This window comes from Danio rerio, chromosome 4 (assembly GCF_049306965.1).
Source record: "Danio rerio strain Tuebingen ecotype United States chromosome 4, GRCz12tu, whole genome shotgun sequence".
Classification (NCBI taxonomy): domain Eukaryota; kingdom Metazoa; phylum Chordata; class Actinopteri; order Cypriniformes; family Danionidae; genus Danio; species Danio rerio.
Genome location: NC_133179.1, coordinates 6,411,839 through 6,432,629, shown reverse-complemented (window position 1 = coordinate 6,432,629; position 20,791 = coordinate 6,411,839). Strand labels below are relative to the sequence as shown.

Below are 20,791 nucleotides of genomic sequence, written 5' to 3'. Positions count from 1 at the left end.
ACATGATTACAGCAGAGACTTGGGTATGAAACCCACTTCGCATGTGTGGATCACAGCAAAGGAACAGCTGAAAGCAAAGTAATTGGTGCGGGAGCACAACTGAGTATAAATGCTTTTGTTTTTTGTAACTGAATCAGCAGTAAAGAGCAGTAACAGGGCTTGGATTTGAACCCAGGTGTGCTGTGAGAACTTCACTTCTCAGGCTGTGTGCTCTGACCACTACACCATCAGCACACACACAAACAAACACTTCTTTCTCCAATGTGAGGATGACCACATTTACACACTTTGAAAAAAAAAAACTAAATAAGCACAAATAATTAATATTAAATATAAATTATTCAAAATTAATGTAAACTGCATCATATGCTAATATATTATTACATTTCAGTGTTCAAAATGTGAAAAACCTGCTTATTCCTCAATCAAACACATCAACCATATGTTAAATGATCTTACAGCTGCTTGTGGGGCTTTAAATGTCACTAAACACAATTAAACACTGTAAATATCATCATTTACTTCTAAAGTCTCCTCATACTGTATTGAGGACTCTACACCAAATCTGGCCAATCACATGCTTTCTACAGAAAGTCCCTCCCCCAACAAACACGCGACAGAGCAGCAGCACAACAAACACACTTTCTGGACTCTCTACTGGAAATATGAGCTCATAAATACCTTTACTGGAGCTGTGAATCCGCCTGGATGTGGAGGAGTGTGTGGAGGAGCGTCAGCTGTTGAGAACAGGTCAAAGATCTGCAGCAGAAACACAACAAACACACGTGTGTATCTTCACTGCTGCAGAGGAGGAGAGAGAGAGAGCAATGCCTGAACACAAACACTACAACAACATCACTACAAACTAAACCAACAGAACAAAGTCTCTTACAGGTAAGTCGCGTTACTCTCCATTTCTGGACTTGGTGTGGCTTGTCTTTGCTGTCGGGCTGTAATATGTGCTGTTGACTGACATTATGAGTCTGGCACTGAGCTGTCATCTGCTGGAGCTCAACTTGACGCCAGTAAAACGGTGTACCTGTGTTGATCTGTGTCGCTGTTGTCAAAGGTGTTCAGGCTTAAAGAGCAGCTCGCTAATGCCGCCTAGTGGAGCGGATGGAAACTGCGCTTTAATGCGCACACCTAACCCCACCTGTTACTGTGACGTCACTAGCTCCATTGAGTGCATTGTGTCTGACATTGTAAATCTGAGATATGCAGCTTCAGTTTACAAATCAGAGTCAGCATCCAGATACTATTGGAGAAAGACAGATCAAATCTGCCTGCTGCAGAGTTCACAAGATGTTTTTCATTCACTCGTTGCGTTTTCATACAGCTACAGAAATACGTATAATTCAAAACTTTAACGGCTTACTACAATATATGATCTTTAAAAAGCAGCCAGTCATCTTTATGAGGCGTTTATGATCATATTTCATTAAAAGTGTGTTTATTGATGAGAGGCGCATTCATTACACACAGGCTAAATGATAATCTGGAGTGAAGAAAAGGGGAGAAAGTCACAAGCTTTACAGTACAATATTCATGTTTTGCATTTAATTTATTAATATTTGATGTCAAGTCTGTCATCATCGGCTTTTGGGAATTGATTTATGTTACATTCATATTTGTTTGATATTTTCACATTGTTAATCAAGAATTTGAGCTGTTTTTGAGCTCTGTGGCTGTGTGAGGATTTTCAGGCCTAAGAAATTCTTTCATTAGTAACTTTAAAAGCAATGCATTGGATTAGGTTATCTAGACTGTGCAGTGTTATTTTACATTTGATTATTCAGTCACTGTACCCGAGTACTGTGAAGGGTGTCTCACACTTGATCGGCCCCTCAGTGCTGCAACGCGGCGTGCACATGACAGTTGGAGGTATCGCACACCAGACGCACACAGTGGAATGTTATTTAATAAGAAACGACTCAGATGTCTCTCTGTGACGTGGCAGATATATGAACTATGTCCTCCTAAATAGTAGCTGGGCGCCATGAGCAGCCGCAGACTTGCCGCCCGTGTGCATACTCTGATAGAAATGCCGCATCCAGTGTGCGAGCCCCTTGAGACTCTTAAGAAAACAGTAAAACACAGATTATTCCATCTCTATCTTCTTCTCCGCTGCATTTATCTATGCCTGTAGATTGTTAATTAAATTTATGCAGATGCTCTCCCCAACAGAATCATCCCCATCCATCTAAAATTATCAATGCTGTACACATAGAGCCGTTCAGGTCATCTGGGGTTCGTTCTTCGTACCTCGCTTAAATGATCTAAGATGATTTGGCAGATCCTGGATCTTTAAATCTTGATAACTGATCTCTCGCTAATTTGGTTCTTCAAACAAGTTCGCGAATCAGATTAGAATGTCTGGATGAACTGATCTGAGATCGCTGCGTGTGTTGTGAAGTACAGATCTATCAATCCTCGAAATCATGATCAGCAATGCAACGATTGGCTGACGGCACAGCAGCGTAATGACATCATCTGATTAATATTCAATTATCCATGTGAGCAAAATTACATCAAATTAGCAGTAAACGGCTTGTTAAATATGACACGCAATAACCTTCCACATTTGTTATGAGCTGCAGGCTTTACACTTTCATGCGTCAAGAGTATTCATCATGTATTTCAATGCAAATCAGTGTATTTAGCTCTACATTTAGAAAAGATTTTCTTTATTATAGTAGCCGTTTCTTAATCGGTGTAAAGAATAACTGGTTGTTTACAAAAGCATTTTCATATTGGTAAAGGCGTCTGCAACTTTTGTGAAGCATCAAATCACTGGCATATTAACTATCAAAACATGTTTATGACTGCTGAAATGTATTATTGCTTTAAAAAACGTCACATATTGTGCATTTCTATTATACACAATTTGTACTAAAGCGATCTAAAAAGTTCATATCAATAAGTTTTCTCTTTGCACCACAAGGTGGCAGTCTTTGTACTTTTATTTCGAGGGTGCAGATTGCATACGTTTTATTAATATGTATAACTTTATTTATTTTATTAATGACTATAACTTTATATATATAGTTAAAAAATATCTACCATTTTCCCAAGTGTATATAACTACTACTGTAAGAAAATATCAGAATTCGGAACACTTTCTGTAGTATCTTTGCTTGAACTGAGCCGATCTAATCCTGTTTATATGAATTGAACCTGCTCCTGATCAGGTTTGACCTAGCAGAACTGTTGCTATGACAACAACTCTCAGATCAGCTTTGAGGAACGAAACGATCCTGGATCGTGTCAAATCGTCAATATCCAAATCCAGCTAACTGAGTAATCCACGTACGAAGAACGGACCCCTGGTGAATTTGTACTCGTATCACAATATAAATCACAGAAAACTAAATATCACAACGTGACATATTTCCAATATCGTGCAGCTCTACAAAGAACCACCTGTTTCATCCTCAAGGCTGTTTCTTGTACTCTCAGCCGTCTTATTGGAAACTGGTTAATACTGGTGTAATCTACATGCAGACTGGCAGCTGCTGCTACACAGAAAGTCTCTCCTGCACACAAAGGAAATGACTTTAAACAGAATTAACACATAACATGACAAATAACTCAGGAAACAGTTGTTTCCAATCCAGCAGGAATCCAGATCCACTCGAGAGCTCTCCATGACCTCTGACCTGGCTTAGTAGATCCTGAAAACAGATTTGACAGAGACGGACGCTTTAACTGAACACATCACTACATTAGGTCATGTTTAACTTCAGTCACTGATCAAAATCATGTCAAAGATTAAAAACTGATTCAAATAATCGTAATAATAAAGTCAACAAGAACAGATTTTGATCTTTCCTGAAACAGATGAAGACAGAAAACGACTCGCTTCAACATGCAGCAGATCTGTGCTCACGATGACCTCAGTTTACTGTCTCACAGTCATCTGAAGACCCCGTTAAAAATTGTCTAATGTTTAGCATTTGATGATATTTCTTTATTTAATAATAATTTCCTTTTTTGTTTAAACCTCAAGACTTCCTGCTTCCTTTTACACATTAAAATGTTTGTAGTTGTCAGCATCAGTGGATGAAAATGAACACGACTACAGCTGCGCCACAGAAAGATGAAATCTCAGTGCTTTACATTTGCTGAGCTGAAGATCAGAAAAAACATCAACACAAACTTTCAAATCAACACATCTGCAAAGGTGTAATTCAGGAAAATCTCCACAGGAGGGCGACATGTTGAAACTCATTCAATTGGATTTATAGTGGTGCCTTACACCAAAATCACCACACGAGGGCGAATGTTTTAAATCCATCAAATTGGCAGTGGTGTAATTCAGAAATATCTCCACAGGAGGGAGAAACTTTCATTATTTTAGAACGGCAGCAGTGCAGTCCACAAAAATCCCCACAAGAGGGCGAATATTTCAAATTCAGTAAATTCAAGATTTGCAAAAGTGTAGTTCAGAGAAATCTCCACAGGAGGGCGCAATATTTGATACTGATCTAATATTTGTCTATTGTTAGATCAGATATTCAGTGTGTGTAATAATGTGTTTATTTGTGTGTCGACTCTACAGGATCAGTGAAGTGTTGTGGACTGTAAACCTGTTGAACAGAAGCAGAGACGTGTGGACAGACACTGACTGTACTGATGACGATTATCTGCTGCTGCACAGGTGATGTAGATCATGTGTGATTGTGTGTGTTCCACATGTCGGTTACCATCATTTGCTTTGTGGAGGGTCACTCCTCTACAAAGTAAATGATGGTAACCGAAACGGGTGGGGAAGGGACGAAGGTCCAGAATTTTTATACAGTTCATTTTAAATTTTTTGCCAGGCTGTAAAGTATAACCCCTGCTGGACACGGCTCCGGAAGCTCCAGGGGGAGACCGAACTGGTATCCCCCCTTCTTCAGGCGCGCCTCACACTCACTCACCATTCACACATATCGCAGAGTTCTGGCTGGGACCGATACCAGCAACCCCTGAAGCCGTGGGGTAGCGCTCTTACCACAGAGCCACAGATCTCCTGACTGAACACCTGCTGGAACTGATGTTGGACTGCTGACCTGTGTGTGAGCTGATTCAATAAAACAAGATAAATGTCAGATCTGAACTCTTGTCTTTATGAGTGTCTTCCTCAGAGAACTTGTGTTTATTCACCCATCAACCATCATTAGTTTCACATCTGTGTCCATCGTCTTGGTGAACATAATGAACCCAGTAAGACATTAGTCATAGTGAGGATTGAACCCGGGTCTCCTAGATTAAAGATCAACACTTTATGACCTGAGCCACTGAGTCTGGACAGTGAAGAAGATGTCGTATTGGGGCTTTTTCACTATTCTCATAACGACCAAGGTTTGACGCATGTTTCTTTGTAATTTGGCCCACGAAAAACCTGCTGCCAAATGTCAAACCCTGTGGCTCAAAGGATGAGCTTTCGCCTGCTATTTAGAAGTGTGAAGGATCGATTCTCATTTCTGCTAGTCTGAGGTGCAAGTCGGATGTGAACTATTGTCTTTATGAGTCTCTTCCTCAGAGAACTTGTGTTTATTCACCCATCATGGGTTTCGTTCCATCATCAGGGGCTCCTGGTCAGTATAATGAGGTTCAGATGGACGTTAGCCATAGTGAGGTTTGAACCCGGGTCTCCTTGATTAAAGATCAATAGTTTATGACTTGAGCCACTGAGTCTAGATGGTGAACAATGTGTCTGATAGGGGCTTTATCACTGTTTTCATCATGACCAAGGTGTGACAAATATTTCTTTGTAATTTGGCTCACAAAACAACTATCGCTGGATGTCAAGTCCTGTGGTTCAGTGGATGAGCCTACGCCTGCCATGCAGGAGACATGGGTTCAAATCCCACTATTGCTTACTTTACTTTCGGTTACTGGAATTCAATCAGTGTGTCCCAAACAGCAGCTAACAGAATGAAAGCCATGATGGGCTAGTGGATGAACACTTGGTTGCTGTGGATAAGGTAACGGCAGAGGCCTAGGCACGAAACTCACCTCAATGTGTAGTTCACAACAACACAAATTCAATCAGCAATGTAATTAGAGCGGGAACTCACACATAAAAATACTTTGTTGCTTTTCTGAATATATAAAAGGTTAAAAGCAGCAGGAGGGCTTGGATTTGAACCCAGGTATGCTGTGACAGCTTCAGATGTCATGATGTGTGCTCTGACCACTTCACCATCACCACATATAAACCCACATTTCTTTCTCCAATGTGAGGATAACCACATTCTACACATTTTGAGAAAAAAAAACAAATGAACACAAATAATTCATATCAAATGTAAGTTATTTTAAATAAATGTAAACTGCATCATATGCGAATATATTATTATATTTCACTATTCAAAATGTGAAAAACCTGCTTATTCTTCAATCAGACACATGAACATGTTTCAAATTATCTTACAGCTGCTTGTGGGGCTTTAAATGTCACTAAACACAATTAAACACTGTAAATATCATCATTTACCTCTAAAGTCTCCTCATACTGTATTGAGGACTCTACACCAAATCTGGCCAATCACATGCTTTCTACAGAAAGTCCCTCCCCCAACAAACACGCGACAGAGCAGCAGCACAACAAACACACTTTCTGGACTCTCTACTGGAAATATGAGCTCATAAATACCTTTACTGGAGCTGTGAATCCGCCTGGATGTGGAGGAGTGTGTGGAGGAGCGTCAGCTGTTGAAAACAGGTCAAAGATCTGCAGCAGAAACACAACAAACACACGTGTGTATCTTCACTGCTGCAGAGGAGGAGAGAGAGAGCAATGACTGAACACAAACACTACAACAACATCACTACAAACTAAACCAACAGAACAAAGTCACTTACAGGTGAGTCGCGTTACTCTCCATTTCTTCACTTGGTGTGGCTTGTCTTTGCTGTCTGGCTGTAAAATCTGCTGTTGACTGACATTATGAGTCTGGCACTGAGCTGTCATCTGCTGGAGCTCAACTTTACACCAGTGAAATGGTGTACCTGTGTTGATCTGTGTCGCTGTTGTCAAAGGTGTTCAGGCTAAAAGAGCAGCTCGCTGAATAAATAAATACTATTTAAATCAGGATCGGTAGAGAGGCAGGAATTAACCTCAGATCATCGTGAGCACAGTTTTGCTACATGTCTGTGTGTTTAACTAATTTTTAATGTTTAAAGCATGAACTCAAACATCTAATCATTCGTAAATGGTTAATTTTCTCACTATATTTAGAGTTTCAGGGCATATTTTTGATTGACAGTGTGGAAATATCAAATAATTATCAATAAAATATGAAACAATTTTCAAAAAAACTATTGATTTCAGGCTCAACATAAAAATATTGTTGAATAAAATGTAAAACAAACAAACTGATCATTAAATGTCCGCTTGAACTGAGAAAATGTGACTTTAAACAGAGAGCAGCTGAAGCTGTATTGATTTGTTTTACTGTCTTTACTGCAGATGAAGTTGGTATGTGCTTGTCAAATAAACATTTCAGATGTTTCTATGGGTGCTGCAAAATGTTTAAGTCAAATTTAAGAATTTGAGTCCTGAAGAATAAATAAATCAGTGGAGATGTCCAATAGCAGAGTTTCACTGTGTTTGTTTACAGTCTACTGTGGACAGCTGATTCACAAACACATTCATATTATCCACATTCAATGCACTGCTCAGTCCTCTGCCATTTTGATCTCTATAAGAGTATTTTGTAGTCTGCTGAGTATAAGTGTGTACATACTACAAAATGCACATTTAAAAATCGTCAATCACTCGGCTATTACTGTAAACTTTCTGAAGTGAAAGAACTGCAATAGACTTTATTAAACACCAACAGTTGAAGCAGAGGTTGATGTTAATTCTGCCTGTTTTATATCAGAGCTTCAAAATACAACAGAATAAATCTCTGTCGGTCTCTTTTGTTAAGTTTAATTATAATGTAGCCTAAATTTATCCATAACACAATAATGCAGGCCGCAAGTCAGATCACAGCTAACTCAAATTCATAAATATGGTTGATATGAACCTTCTGACCCTAGTCATATTTTATAGGAAATGAATGAGCATATTAAACTGTTTCTGGAGGTTTACCTAAATAAATCACAAACCTACTAAATATCAGAGAACAATTAAACTTATTGAATCAATGCAGAATATGCAGCACCTCAGAATCATTCAATTTGCAAAGGTGTAATTCAGAAATATCTTCACAAGCGTGAAATGTTTAACTTCATTATTTTATAACAGCAGCAGTGCAGTTCACAAACATCAGCACAAGAGTAATATATATTATAATATTTTAAACTCATAAGATTTGTTATGGTGTAATTCTGGGAAATCTCCACACGAGGGCAATAAAATGTCGGTTGTCAGCATCAGTGGATAAAAATACACACAACTACAGCTGCACCACAAGAAGGAGAAATCTCAGTGCTTTACATTTACGGTTGTTGCTAGAGCGGATACGTTTGCGGCCAGAAGTTAACTTGAATTATTTCTATTATTTATTAACTTTCTCATTTGTTGTATTTTATTAACGTCTACCCCCACCCCAACCCTAAACCCAAACCTCACAGTGCTGTAAAAATATTAATTATTGTTATACAGTGTCAAAAAAATGCTGCTTTATTAATGTGCATATTGCACTTCCGGCCGGCCGCATATCCGATCTAGACTTTACCTACATTTACTGTGCTGAAATCCACAAAAATCACCACAATCTTTCAAATCAATAAATCTGCAAAGGTGTAATTCAGAAAAAACTCCACAGGAGGGCGACATGTTTACATTCAGTCAATGAGATTTGCAGTGGTGTAATTCAGAAATATCTCCACAGGAGGGAGAAACTTTCATTCTTTTAGAACGGCAGCAGTGCAGTCCACAAAAATCCCCACAAGAAGGCGCTGTTATAGCGAATATTTTAAATTCATTGGTTCAAGATTTGCAAAGGTGTAATTCATAACAATCTCCACAGGAGGGCGCAATATTTGATACAAATGTAATATTAGTATATTTGTCTATTGTTAGATCAGATATTCAGTGTGTGTGTAATAATGTGTGTATTTGTGTCGACTCTACAGGATCAGTGACGTGTTGTGGACTGTAAACCTGTTGAACAGAAGCAGAGACGTGTGGACAGACACTGACTGTACTGATGACGATCATCTGCTGCTGCACAGGTGATGTAGATCATGTGTGTGATTGTGTCTGTTCCACATGTCGGTTACCATCATTTGCTTTGTGGAGGGTCACTCCTCTACAAAGTAAATGATGGTAACCGAAACGGGTGGGGAAGGGACACAGGTCCAGAATTTTTATACAGTTCATTTTAAATTTTTTGCCAGGCTGTAAAGTATAACCCCTGCTGGACACGGCTCTGGAAGCTCCAGGGGGAGACCGAACTGGTATCCCCCCTTCTTCAGGCGCGCCTCACACTCACTCACCATTCACACATATCGCAGAGTTCTGGCTGGGACCGATACCAGCAACCCCTGAAGCCGTGGGGCAGCGCTCTTACCACAGAGCCACAGATCTCCATGTCTGAACTCTTGCTGGAACTGATGTTGGACTGCTGACCTGTGTGTGAGCTGATTCAATAAAACAAGAATATATGTCAGATCTGAACCCTTGTCTTCATGAGTCTCTTCCTCAGAGAACTTGTGTTTATTCACTCATCAACCATCATTAGTTTCACATCTGCGTCCATCGTCTTGGTGAACATAATGAACCCAATAAGACATTAGTCATAGTGAGGATTGAACCCGGGTCTCCTAGATTAAAGATCAACACTTTATGACCTGAGCCACCGAGTCTGGACAGTGAAGAAGATGTCGTATTGGGGCTTTATCACTATTCTCATTACGACCAAGGTTTGACGCATGTTTCTTTGTAATTTGGCCCACGAAAAACCTGCTGCCAAATGTCAAACCCTGTGGCTCAAAGGATGAGCTTTCGCCTGCTATTTAGAAGTGTGAAGGATCGAATCTCATTTCTGCTAGTCTGAGGTACAAGTCGGATTTGAACTCTTGTCTTTATGAGTCTCTTCCTCAGAGAACTTGTGTTTATTGACCCATCATGGGTTTCACGTCCATCATCAGGGGGTCCTGGTCAGTATAAGGAGGTTCAGATGGACGTTAGCCATAGTGAGGTTTGAACCCGGGTCTCCTTGATTAAAGATCAATAGTTTATGACTTGAGCCACTGAGTCTAGATGGTGAACAATCTGTCTGAATGGGGCTTTATCACTGTTTTCATCGTGACCAAGGTTTGACATATTCTTCTTTGTGATTTGGCTCACAAAACAACTATTGCCAGGTGTCAAGTCCTGTGGTTCAGTGGATGAGCCTTCGCCTGCCATGTAGGGGACATGGATTCAAAACCCTTTATTGCTTACTTTACTTTCGGTTACTGGAATTCAATCAAACAGTGTCGCCTAAACAGCAGCTGACAGAATGAAAGCCATGATGGGCTAGTGGAAGAACACTTGGTTGCTGTGGATAAGGTAACGACAGAGGCCTGGGCACGAAACTCACTTCAATGTGTAGTTCACAAACACAATCAGCAATGTAATTAGAGCGGGAACTCACACATAAAAATACTTTGTTGCTTTTCTGAATATATAAAAGGTTAAAAGCAGCAAGCTTGGATTTGAACCCAGGTATGCTGTGACAGCTTCAGATGTCATGATGTGTGCTCTGACCACTACACCATCACCACATATAAACTCACATTTCTTTCTCCAATGTGAGGATGACCACATTCTACACATTTTGAGAAAAAAAACAAATAAACACAAATAATTCATATCAAATGTAAGTTATTTTAAATAAATGTAAGCTGCATCATATGCGAATATATTATTATATTTCACTATTCAAAATGTGAAAAACCTGCTTATTCTTCAATCAGACACATGAACATGTTTCAAATTATCTTACAGCTGCTTGTGGGGCTTTAAATGTTACTAAACACAATTAAACACTGTAAATATCATCATTTACCTCTAAAGTCTCCTCATACTGTACTGATGACTCTACACCAAATCTGGCCAATCAAATGCTTTCTACAGAAAGTCCCTCCTCCAACATACACGCGACAGAGCAGCAGCACAACAAACACACTTTCTGGACTCTCTACTGGAAATATGAGCTCATAAATACCTTTACTGGAGCTGTGAATCCGCCTGGATGTGGAGGAGTGTGTGGAGGAGCGTCAGCTGTTGAGCGCAGGTCAAAGATCTGCTGCAGAAACACAACAAACACACGTGTGTATCTTCACTGCTGCAGAGGAGGAGAGAGAGAGCAATGACTGAACACAAACACTACAACAACATCACTACAAACTAAACCAACAGAACAAAGTCACTTACAGGTGAGTCGCGTTACTCTCCATTTCTTCACTTGGTGTGGCTTGTCTTTGCTGTCTGGCTGTAATATCTGCTGTTGACTGACATTATGAGTCTGGCACTGAGCTGTCATCTGCTGGAGCTCAACTTGACACCAGTGAAACGGTGTACCTGTGTTGATCTGTGTCGCTGTTGTCAAAGGTGTTCAGACTAAAAGAGCAGCTCGCTGAATAAATAAATACTATTTAAATCAGGATCGGCAGAGAGGCAGGAATTAACCTCAGATCATCGTGAGCACAGTTTTGCTACATGTCTGTGTGTTTAACTAATTTTTAATGTTTAAAGCATGAACTCAAACATCTAATCATTCATAAGTGGTTAATTTTCTCACTATATTTAGAGTTTCAGGGCTTATTTTTGATTGACAGTGTGGAAATATCAAATAATTATCAATAAAATATGAAACAATTTTCAAAAAAACTATTGATTTCAGGCTCAACATAAAAATATTGTTGAATAAAATGTAAAACATAAACAAACTGATCATTAAATGTCCGCTTGAACTGAGAAAATGTGACTTTAAACAGAGAGCAGCTGAAGCTGTATTGATTTGTTTTACTGTCTTTACTGCAGATGAAGTTGGTATGTGCTTGTCAAATAAACATTTCAGATGTTTCTATGGATGCTGCAAAATTTTTAAGTCAAATTTAAGAATTTGAGTCCTGAAGAATAAATAAATCAGTGGAGATGTCCAATAGCAGAGTTTCACTGTGTTTGTTTACAGTCTACTGTGAACAGCTGATTCACAAACACATTCATATTATCCACATTCAATGCACTGCTCAGTCCTCTGCCATTTTGATCTCTATAAGAGTATTTTGTAGTCTGCTGAGTATAAGTGTGTACATACTACAAAATGCACATTTAAAAATCGTCAATCACTTTGCTATTACTGTAAACTTTCTGTAGTGAAAGAACTGCAATAGACTTTATTAAACACCAACAGTTGAAGCAGAGGTTGATGTTAATTCTGCCTGTTTTATATCAGAGCTTCAAAATACAACAGAATAAATCTCTGTCGGTCTCTTTTGTTAAGTTTAATTATAATGTAGCCTAAAATTATCCATAACACAATAATGCAGGCCGCAAGTCAGATCACAGCTAACTCAAATTCATAAATATGGTTGATATGAACCTTCTGACCCTAGTCATATTTTATAGGAAATGAATGAGCATATTAAACTGTTTCTGGAGGTTTACCTAAACAAATCACAAACCTACTAAATATCAGAGAACAATTAAACTTATTGAATCAATGCAGAATATGCAGCACCTCAGAATCATTCAATTTGCAAAGGTGTAATTCAGAAATATCTTCACAAGCGTGAAACTTTTAACTTCATTATTTTATAACAGCAGCAGTGCAGTTCACAAACATCAGCACAAGAGTAATATATATTATAATATTTTAAACTCATAAGATTTGTTATGGTGTAATTCTGGGAAATCTCCACACGAGGGCAATAAAATGTCGGTTGTCAGCATCAGTGGATAAAAATACACACAACTACAGCTGCACCACAAGAAGGAGAAATCTCAGTGCTTTACATTTACGGTTGTTGCTAGAGCGGATACGTTTGCGGCCGGAAGTTAACGTGAATTATTTCTATTATTTATTAACTTTCTCATTTGTTGTATTTTATTAACGTCTACCCCCACCCCAACCCTAAACCCAAACCTCACAGTGCTGTAAAAATATTAATTATTGTTATACAGTGTCAAAAAAATGCTGCTTTATTAATGTGCATATTGCACTTCCGGCCGGCCGCATATCCGATCTAGACTTTACCTACATTTACTGTGCTGAAATCCACAAAAATCACCACAATCTTTCAAATCAATAAATCTGCAAAGGTGTAATTCAGAAAAAACTCCACAGAAGGGCGACATGTTTACATTCAGTCAATGAGATTTGCAGTGGTGTAATTCAGAAATATCTCCACAGGAGGGAGAAACTTTCATTCTTTTAGAACGGCAGCAGTGCAGTCCACAAAAATCCCCACAAGAAGGCGCTGTTATAGCGAATATTTTAAATTCATTGGTTCAAGATTTGCAAAGGTGTAATTCAGAACAATCTCCACAGGAGGGCGCAATATTTGATACAAATGTAATATTAGTATATTTGTCTATTGTTAGATCAGATATTCAGTGTGTGTGTGTAATAATGTGTGTATTTGTGTCGACTCTACAGGATCAGTGACGTGTTGTGGACTGTAAACCTGTTGAACAGAAGCAGAGACGTGTGGACAGACACTGACTGTACTGATGATAATCATCTGCTGCTGCACAGGTGATGTAGATCATGTATGATTGTGTGTGTTTGTCTTGCACATGTCGGTTACCATCATTTGCTTTGTGGAGGGTCACTCCTCTACAAAGTAAATGATGGTAACCGAAACGGGTGGGGAAGGGACGCAGGTTCAGAATTTTTATACAGTTCATTTTAAATTTTTTGGCAGGCTGTAAAGTATAACCCCTGCTGGACACGGCTCCGGAAGCTCCAGGGGGAGACCGAACTGGTATCCCCCCTTCTTCAGGCGCGCCTCACACTCACTCACCATTCACACATATCGCAGAGTTCTGGCTGGCCTTGAACCAGCAACCCCTGAAGCCATGGGGCAGCGCTCTTACCACAGAGCCACAGATCTCCATGTCTGAACTCTTGCTGGAACTGATGTTGGACTGCTGACCTGTGTGTGAGCTGATTCAATAAAACAAGAATATATGTCAGATCTGAACCCTTGTCTTTATGAGTGTCTTCCTCAGAGAACTTGTGTTTATTCACTCATAGACCATCATTAGTTTCACATCAGAGTCCATCGTCTTGGTGAACATAATGAACCCAGTAAGACATTAGCCATAGTGAGGATTGAACCCAGGTCTCCTAGATTAAAGATCAACACTATATGACCTGAGCCACTGAGTCTGGACAGTGAAGTAGATGTCGTATTGGGGCTTTATCACTATTCTCATTACGACCAAGGTTTGACGCATGTTTCTTTGTAATTTGGCCCACGAAAAACCTGCTGCCAAATGTGAAACCCTGTGGCTCAAAGGATGATCATTCGACTGCTATTTAGAAGTGTGAAGGATCGAATCTCATTTCTGCTAGTCTGAGGTACAAGTCAGATTTGAACTCTTGTCTTTATGAGTCTCTTCCTCAGAGAACTTGTGTTTATTCACCCATCATGGGTTTCGTTCCATCATCAGGGGGTCCTGGTCAGTATAAGGAGGTTCAGATGGACGTTAGCCATAGTGAGGTTTGAACCCGGGTCTCCTTGATTAAAGATCAATAGTTTATGACTTGAGCCACTGAGTCTAGATGCTGTCATAGGTGTCTGAATGGGGCTTTATCACTGTTTTCATCGTGACCAAGGTGTGACATATTCTTCTTTGTGATTTGGCTCACAAAACAACTATTACTAGATGTCAAGTCCTGTGGTTCAGTGGATGAGCCTTCGCCTGCCATGCAGGAGACATGGGTTCAAATCCCTCTATTGCTTACTTTACTTTCGGTTACTGGAATTCAATCAGTGTGTCCCAAACAGCAGCTGACAGAACGAAAGCCATGATGGGCTAGTGGATGAACACTTGGTTGCTGTGGATAAGGTAACGGCAGAGGCCTCGGTACGAAACTCACCTCAATGTGTAGTTCACAACAACACAAATGCAATCAGTAATGTAATTAGAGCGGGAACTCACAAATAAAAATACTTTTTGCTTTTCTGAATATCTAAAAGGTTAAAAGCAGCAAGCTTGGATTTGAACCCAGGTATGCTGTGACAGCTTCAGATTTCATGATGTGTGCTCTGACCACTACACCATCACCACATATAAACCCACATTTCTTTCTCCAATGTGAGGATGACCACATTCTACACAATTTGAGAAAAAAAAAACAAATAAACACAAATAATTCATATCAAATGTAAGTTATTTTAAATAAATGTAAACTGCATCATATGCGAATATATTATTATATTTCACTATTCAAAATGTGAAAAACCTGCTTATTCTTCAATCAGACACATGAACATGTTTCAAATTATCTTACAGCTGCTTGTGGGGCTTTAAATGTCACTAAACACAATTAAACACTGTAAATATCATCATTTACCTCTAAAGTCTGCTCATACTGTATTGAGGACTCTACACCAAATCTGGCCAATCACATGCTCTCTACAGAAAGTCCCTCCCCCAACAAACACGCGACAGAGCAGCAGCACAACAAACACACTTTCTGGACTCTCTACTGGAAATATGAGCTCATAAATACCTTTACTGGAGCTGTGAATCCGCCTGGATGTGGAGGAGTGTGTGGAGGAGCGTCAGCTGTTGAGAACAGGTCAAAGATCTGCTGCAGAAACACAACAAACACACGTGTGTATCTTCACTGCTGCAGAGGAGGAGAGAGAGCAATGACTGAACACAAACACTACAACAACATCACTACAAACTAAACCAACAGAGCAAAGTCACTTACAGGTGAGTCGCGTTACTCTCCATTTTTGCACTTGGTGTGGCTTTTCTTCGCTGTCAGGCTGTAATATGTGCTGTTGACTGACTTTATGAGTCTGGCACTGAGCTGTCATCTGCTGGAGCTCAACTTGACGCCAGTAAAACGGTGTACCTGTGTTGATCTGTGTTGCTGTTGTCAAAGGTGTTCAGACTAAAAGAGCAGCTCGCTGATGCCGCCTAGTGGAGCGAATGGGATCTGCGGTTTAAAGCGCACCCCTAACCCCACCCCTCACAATGACGTCACTAGCTCCATTGAGTACAGCGTCTGACATTGTAAGTCTGATATAGGAAGTCTCAGCTTGCAAATCCAAGTCTGCATGCAGATACTATTGGAGAAAGACTGACCAAATCTGCCTCATGCAGAGTTTACAAGATTTTTTTTTTCATCCACTAATTGCGTTTTCATACAGCAACAGAAATACCTATAATGCAAAACTTAATGAACGGCTTACTACAATATAGGATTGAAAATAAAGCAGCCAGTCATCTTTATACGGCATTTAGTAAAGGAAATGTGTTCGTCTTTTTGTTGGTAAAATTATCATTTGTGTCTGCGTCAATTAAATCTGTAAGCAATGAAAACATTCTGCATCCCCAATATAAGAGCTCGTCAAACAAGTTCTGTGTGTCTTTATTGATGAGTGGCGCATTAATTACCTACAGGCTAAATGATCATCTGGAGTGAAGAACATCATGGTGAGAAAGTCACAAGCTTGGAGGTTCAATATTCATGTTTTGCATTTAATTGATCAATACTTTATATCAAGTCTGTCATCATCAGCTTCTGGAAATTGTTTCATATTACATTCGTATTAGTTTGATATTTCCACATTGTTAATCAAGCATTTGTGCTGAAGTTCAATATAAAGTGAGCACAAATAATGACCCATGAATGATTAGATGATTGAGTGTATGCCTTAATAATTACTTTGACATTGTTAGGAGGGAAATGAACAGTTGAGACCAAAACGACTGCTGTGTCAGATCAAGAGAAGACTCTGAGCCGCAGATTCAATAAAATTAAGAGAATTTACTGGAGATAGTTTGTGGTTCTGCAGCAGGAGGGCTTCACACTGGCATTGAGTTTGCTGGCCGATCTCCCTGCCTTACACTAAGACAGAAAATCTCTCCTGCATACAAAGAAAATTACTTTACAGAGAATTTACACATAAAATAGAAAAACTCAGGAATCAGTTGTTTTAATCCACCAGGAATCCAGTTCCCCTCGAGAGCTCTCCATGACCTCTGACCTGGCTTGGTAGATGGGCCATTCTTTAACTACGAGCACTTTTAGCCTTGTGAAATTGAGTAAAAAAACTTGTTCAAAATTAACGTAACATAGCCTCATAAGTTTAAACACTTTGTCTAGTTTTAAGATCTGTAAGAGGACAAACTTAGATAAGAAGAGAAACATTTTCTCCATCGTGAACTGAACAAATGTCAATTCCAGCACATCTCAATATACAGCTTATATTTCTAAATGACATAAATGATGGCAGTCAAACACTGTCTAAGATCATTTTTGTTTCTAGTTTAACCAAATCTTTCCACAATATCAATAATAGTTATACATTTGTCAGTGAAATAAATTAGTTGTGTGCTGAATTGTACACCTGTCACACTCTAAAACTTAATATAATTTGGTTAAGAGCTTATTAGAAAATAAATAAACTGAATTTGGATATTAAACAGAGCATTAACTCATACATTGTGATTACATTTTAATGTGTGATGAGAACTTTTTAAATGTTTTTAATAATGTGTGTGGTGATGGAAATGACATTTCAACAGTTTATTATGAAAAAAATGAAAAATAGCTTCACTGATTAACTTTGAATTGATACAAGCCTTTCATGTATACAAAACACTCTTATTTACCGTCATTTTGTTTCGGTTTTACATTTTTTTAAGTAGGTTTGATTGTTAGTTTGACAAAAAAGAGAAATTTGAACAAAATTATATACATGTTTGGATATTTGATCAAAGGACATAAAAGTGCTCGTAGTTGAAGAATTACCCAGATCCTGAAAACAGAGATTTGACAGACACAGACGCTTCAGCTGAACACATCACTACATTAGGTCATGTTTAACTTCAGTCACTGATCAAAATCATGTCAAAGATTAAAAACTGATTCAAATAATCATAATAATAAAGTCAACAAGAACAGATTTTGATCCTTCCTGAAACAGATGAAGACAGAAAACGACTCGCTTCAACAGGAAGCAGAACTGTGCTCACGATGACCTCAGTTTACTCAAGCTTCGCTGTCATTTGAAGATCTCCATAAAAACTGTGTGATATTTAGCATTTGATGATAAGTCTCTATTTAATAATAATTACTTTTTTAGTTTAGACCTCAAGACTTTCTGCTTCCTTTTACACATTAAAGTGTTTCTGGTTGTCAGCATCAGTGGAGGAAAATACACAGAACTACAGCTGCGCCACAGGAAGGTGAAATCTCAGTGCTTTACATTTGCTGTGCTGAAGTTCAGGAAAAACATTAGCACAATCTTTCAAATCAACTGAACTGCAAAGGTGTAATTCAGAAATATCTCCACAGGAGGGCGACATGTTTAAATTCATACTATTGGATTTGCAGTGGTGTCATTCACCAAAATCACCACACGAGGGCGAACATTTAGAATTCATCAAATTGGCAGTGGTGTAATTCAGAAATATCTCCACAGGAGGGAGAAACTTTCCTTATTTTAGAGCGGCAGCAGTGCAGTCCACAAAAATCCCCACAAGAGGGCAAATATTTTAAATTCAGCAGATTCAAGATTTGCAAAAGTGTAGTTCAGAGAAATCTCCACAGGAGGGCGCAATATTTGATACATATGTAATATTTGTCTATTTGTCTATTGTTAGATCAGATATTCAGTGTGTGTAATAATGTGTGTATTTGTGTCAACTCTACAGGATCAGTGACGTGTTGTGGACTGTAAGCCTGTTGAACAGAAGCAGAGACGTGTGGACAGACACTGACTGTACTGATGATCATCTGCTGCTGCACAGGTGATGTAGATCATGTGTGATTGTGTGTGTTTGTCTTGCACATGTCGGTTACCATCATTTGCTTTGTGGAGGGTCACTCCTCTACAAAGTAAATGATGGTAACCGAAACGGGTGGGGAAGGGACGAAGGTTCAGAATTTTTATACAGTTCATTTTAAATTTTTTGCCAGGCTGTAAAGTATAACCCCTGCTGGACACGGCTCCGGAAGCTCCAGGGGGAGACCGAACTGGTATCCCCCCTTCTTCAGGCGCGCCTCACACTCACTCACCATTCACACATATCGCAGAGTTCTGGCTGGGACTGATACCAGCAACCCCTGATGCCGTGGGGCAGCGCTCTTACCACAGAGCCACAGATCTCCTGACTGAACACCTGCTGGAACTGATGTTGGACTGCTGACCTGTGTGTGAGCTGATTCAATAAAACAAGATATATGTCAGATCTGAACCCTTGTCTTTATGAGTCTCTTCCTCAGAGAACTTGTGTTTTTCACTCATCAACCATCATTAGTTTCACATCAGCGTCCATCGTCTTGGTGAACATAATAAACCCAGTAAGACATTAGTCATAGTGAGGATTGAACCCGGGTCTCCTAGATTAAAGATCAACACTTTATGACGTGAGCCACTGAGTCTGGACAGTGAAAGAGAGGTCAGATTGGGGCTTTATCACTATTCTCATTACGACCAAGGTTTGACGCATGTTTCTTTGTAATTTGGCCCACGAAAAACCGACTGCCAAATGTCAAACCCTGTTGCTCAAAGGATGATCATTCAACTGCTATTTAGAAGTGTGAAGGATCGAATCTCATTTCTGCTAGTCTGAGGTACAAGTCAGATTTGAACTCTTGTCTTTATGAGTCTCTTCCTCAGAGAACTTGTGTTTATTCACCCATCATGGGTTTCGTTCCATCATCAGGGGCTCCTGGTCAGTATAAGGAGGTTCAGATGGACGTTAGCCATAGTGAGGTTTGAACCCGGGTCTCCTTGATTAAAGATCAATAGTTTATGACTTGAGCCACTGAGTCTAGATGGTGAACAATCTGTCTGAATGGGGCTTTATCACTGTTTTCATCGTGACCAAGGAGTGACATATTCTTCTTTGTAATTTGGCTCACAAAACAACTATTGCCAGGTGTCAAGTCCTGTGGTTCAGTGGATGAACCTCCGCCTGCCATATAGGGGACATGGGTTCAAATCCCACTATTGCTTACTTTACTTTCGGTTGCTGGAATTCAATCAAACAGTGTGGCCTAAACAGCAGCTGACAGAATGAAAGCCATGATGGGCTAGTGGATGAGCTCATGGTTGCAGTGAACAAAGTAACAACAAAGGGCTGGGTACGAAACCCACCTCGGCGTGTAGCTCACACCAATGCAAACAGCAAGGTAATTAGAGCGGGAACTCTAACATAAAATTTGTTTTTTTTCTTCGGAATATCTCAGCAGTAAAAAGCAGCAACAGTGCTTGGATTTGAACCCATGTATGCTGTGTCAGCTTCGGATGTAATGATGTGTGCCCTGACCACTGCACCATCACCACATATAAACCCACATTTCTTTCTCCAATGTGAGGATAACCACATTCTACACATTTTGAAAAAAAAAAATTAAATGAACACAAATAATTCATATCAAATGTAAGTTATTTTAAATAAATGTAAACTGCATCATATGCGAATATATTATTATATTTTACTATTCAAAATGTGAAAAACCTGCTTCATTCCTCAATCAAACACATGAACACGTTTCAAATTATCTTACAGCTGCTTGTGGGGCTTTAAATGTCACTAAACACAATTAAACACTGTAAATATCATCATTTACCTCTAAAGTCTCCTCATACTGTATTGAGGACT

At 39.3% G+C, this 20,791-nt stretch overlaps 4 long non-coding RNA genes across 4 annotated transcripts in view; 2 read left to right on the top strand and 2 right to left on the bottom strand.

Annotated features, from left to right (window-relative positions):
* The first annotated feature begins 607 nt into the window (after window positions 1-607).
* On the top strand, window positions 608-9,616 carry LOC137491509 (uncharacterized). The gene is made up of 5 exons (XR_011011434.2): window positions 608-894; window positions 4,559-4,657; window positions 4,821-6,851; window positions 9,073-9,171; window positions 9,337-9,616. It is a non-coding gene; the product is annotated as an uncharacterized lncRNA (long non-coding RNA).
* LOC141381576 (uncharacterized) lies at window positions 8,171-11,535 on the bottom strand. The gene is made up of 3 exons (XR_012401804.1): window positions 11,360-11,535; window positions 11,151-11,270; window positions 8,171-9,579 (listed from the first exon to the last, which is right to left on the bottom strand). It is a non-coding gene; the product is annotated as an uncharacterized lncRNA (long non-coding RNA).
* On the top strand, window positions 11,077-19,378 carry LOC137487237 (uncharacterized). Its single transcript, XR_002458294.3, has 5 exons — window positions 11,077-11,361; window positions 13,587-13,685; window positions 13,855-15,880; window positions 18,836-18,931; window positions 19,101-19,378. It is a non-coding gene; the product is annotated as an uncharacterized lncRNA (long non-coding RNA).
* The window catches only part of LOC141381567 (uncharacterized), a 31,583-nt gene continuing 23,435 nt past the window's right edge, over window positions 12,644-20,791 (bottom strand). The window contains exons 2-4 of the long non-coding RNA XR_012401787.1: window positions 15,879-16,090; window positions 15,672-15,791; window positions 12,644-14,096 (exon numbers count right to left, since the gene is read on the bottom strand). This is a non-coding gene — a long non-coding RNA (uncharacterized lncRNA). The remainder of the gene's footprint in view (window positions 14,097-15,671; window positions 15,792-15,878; window positions 16,091-20,791) is intronic.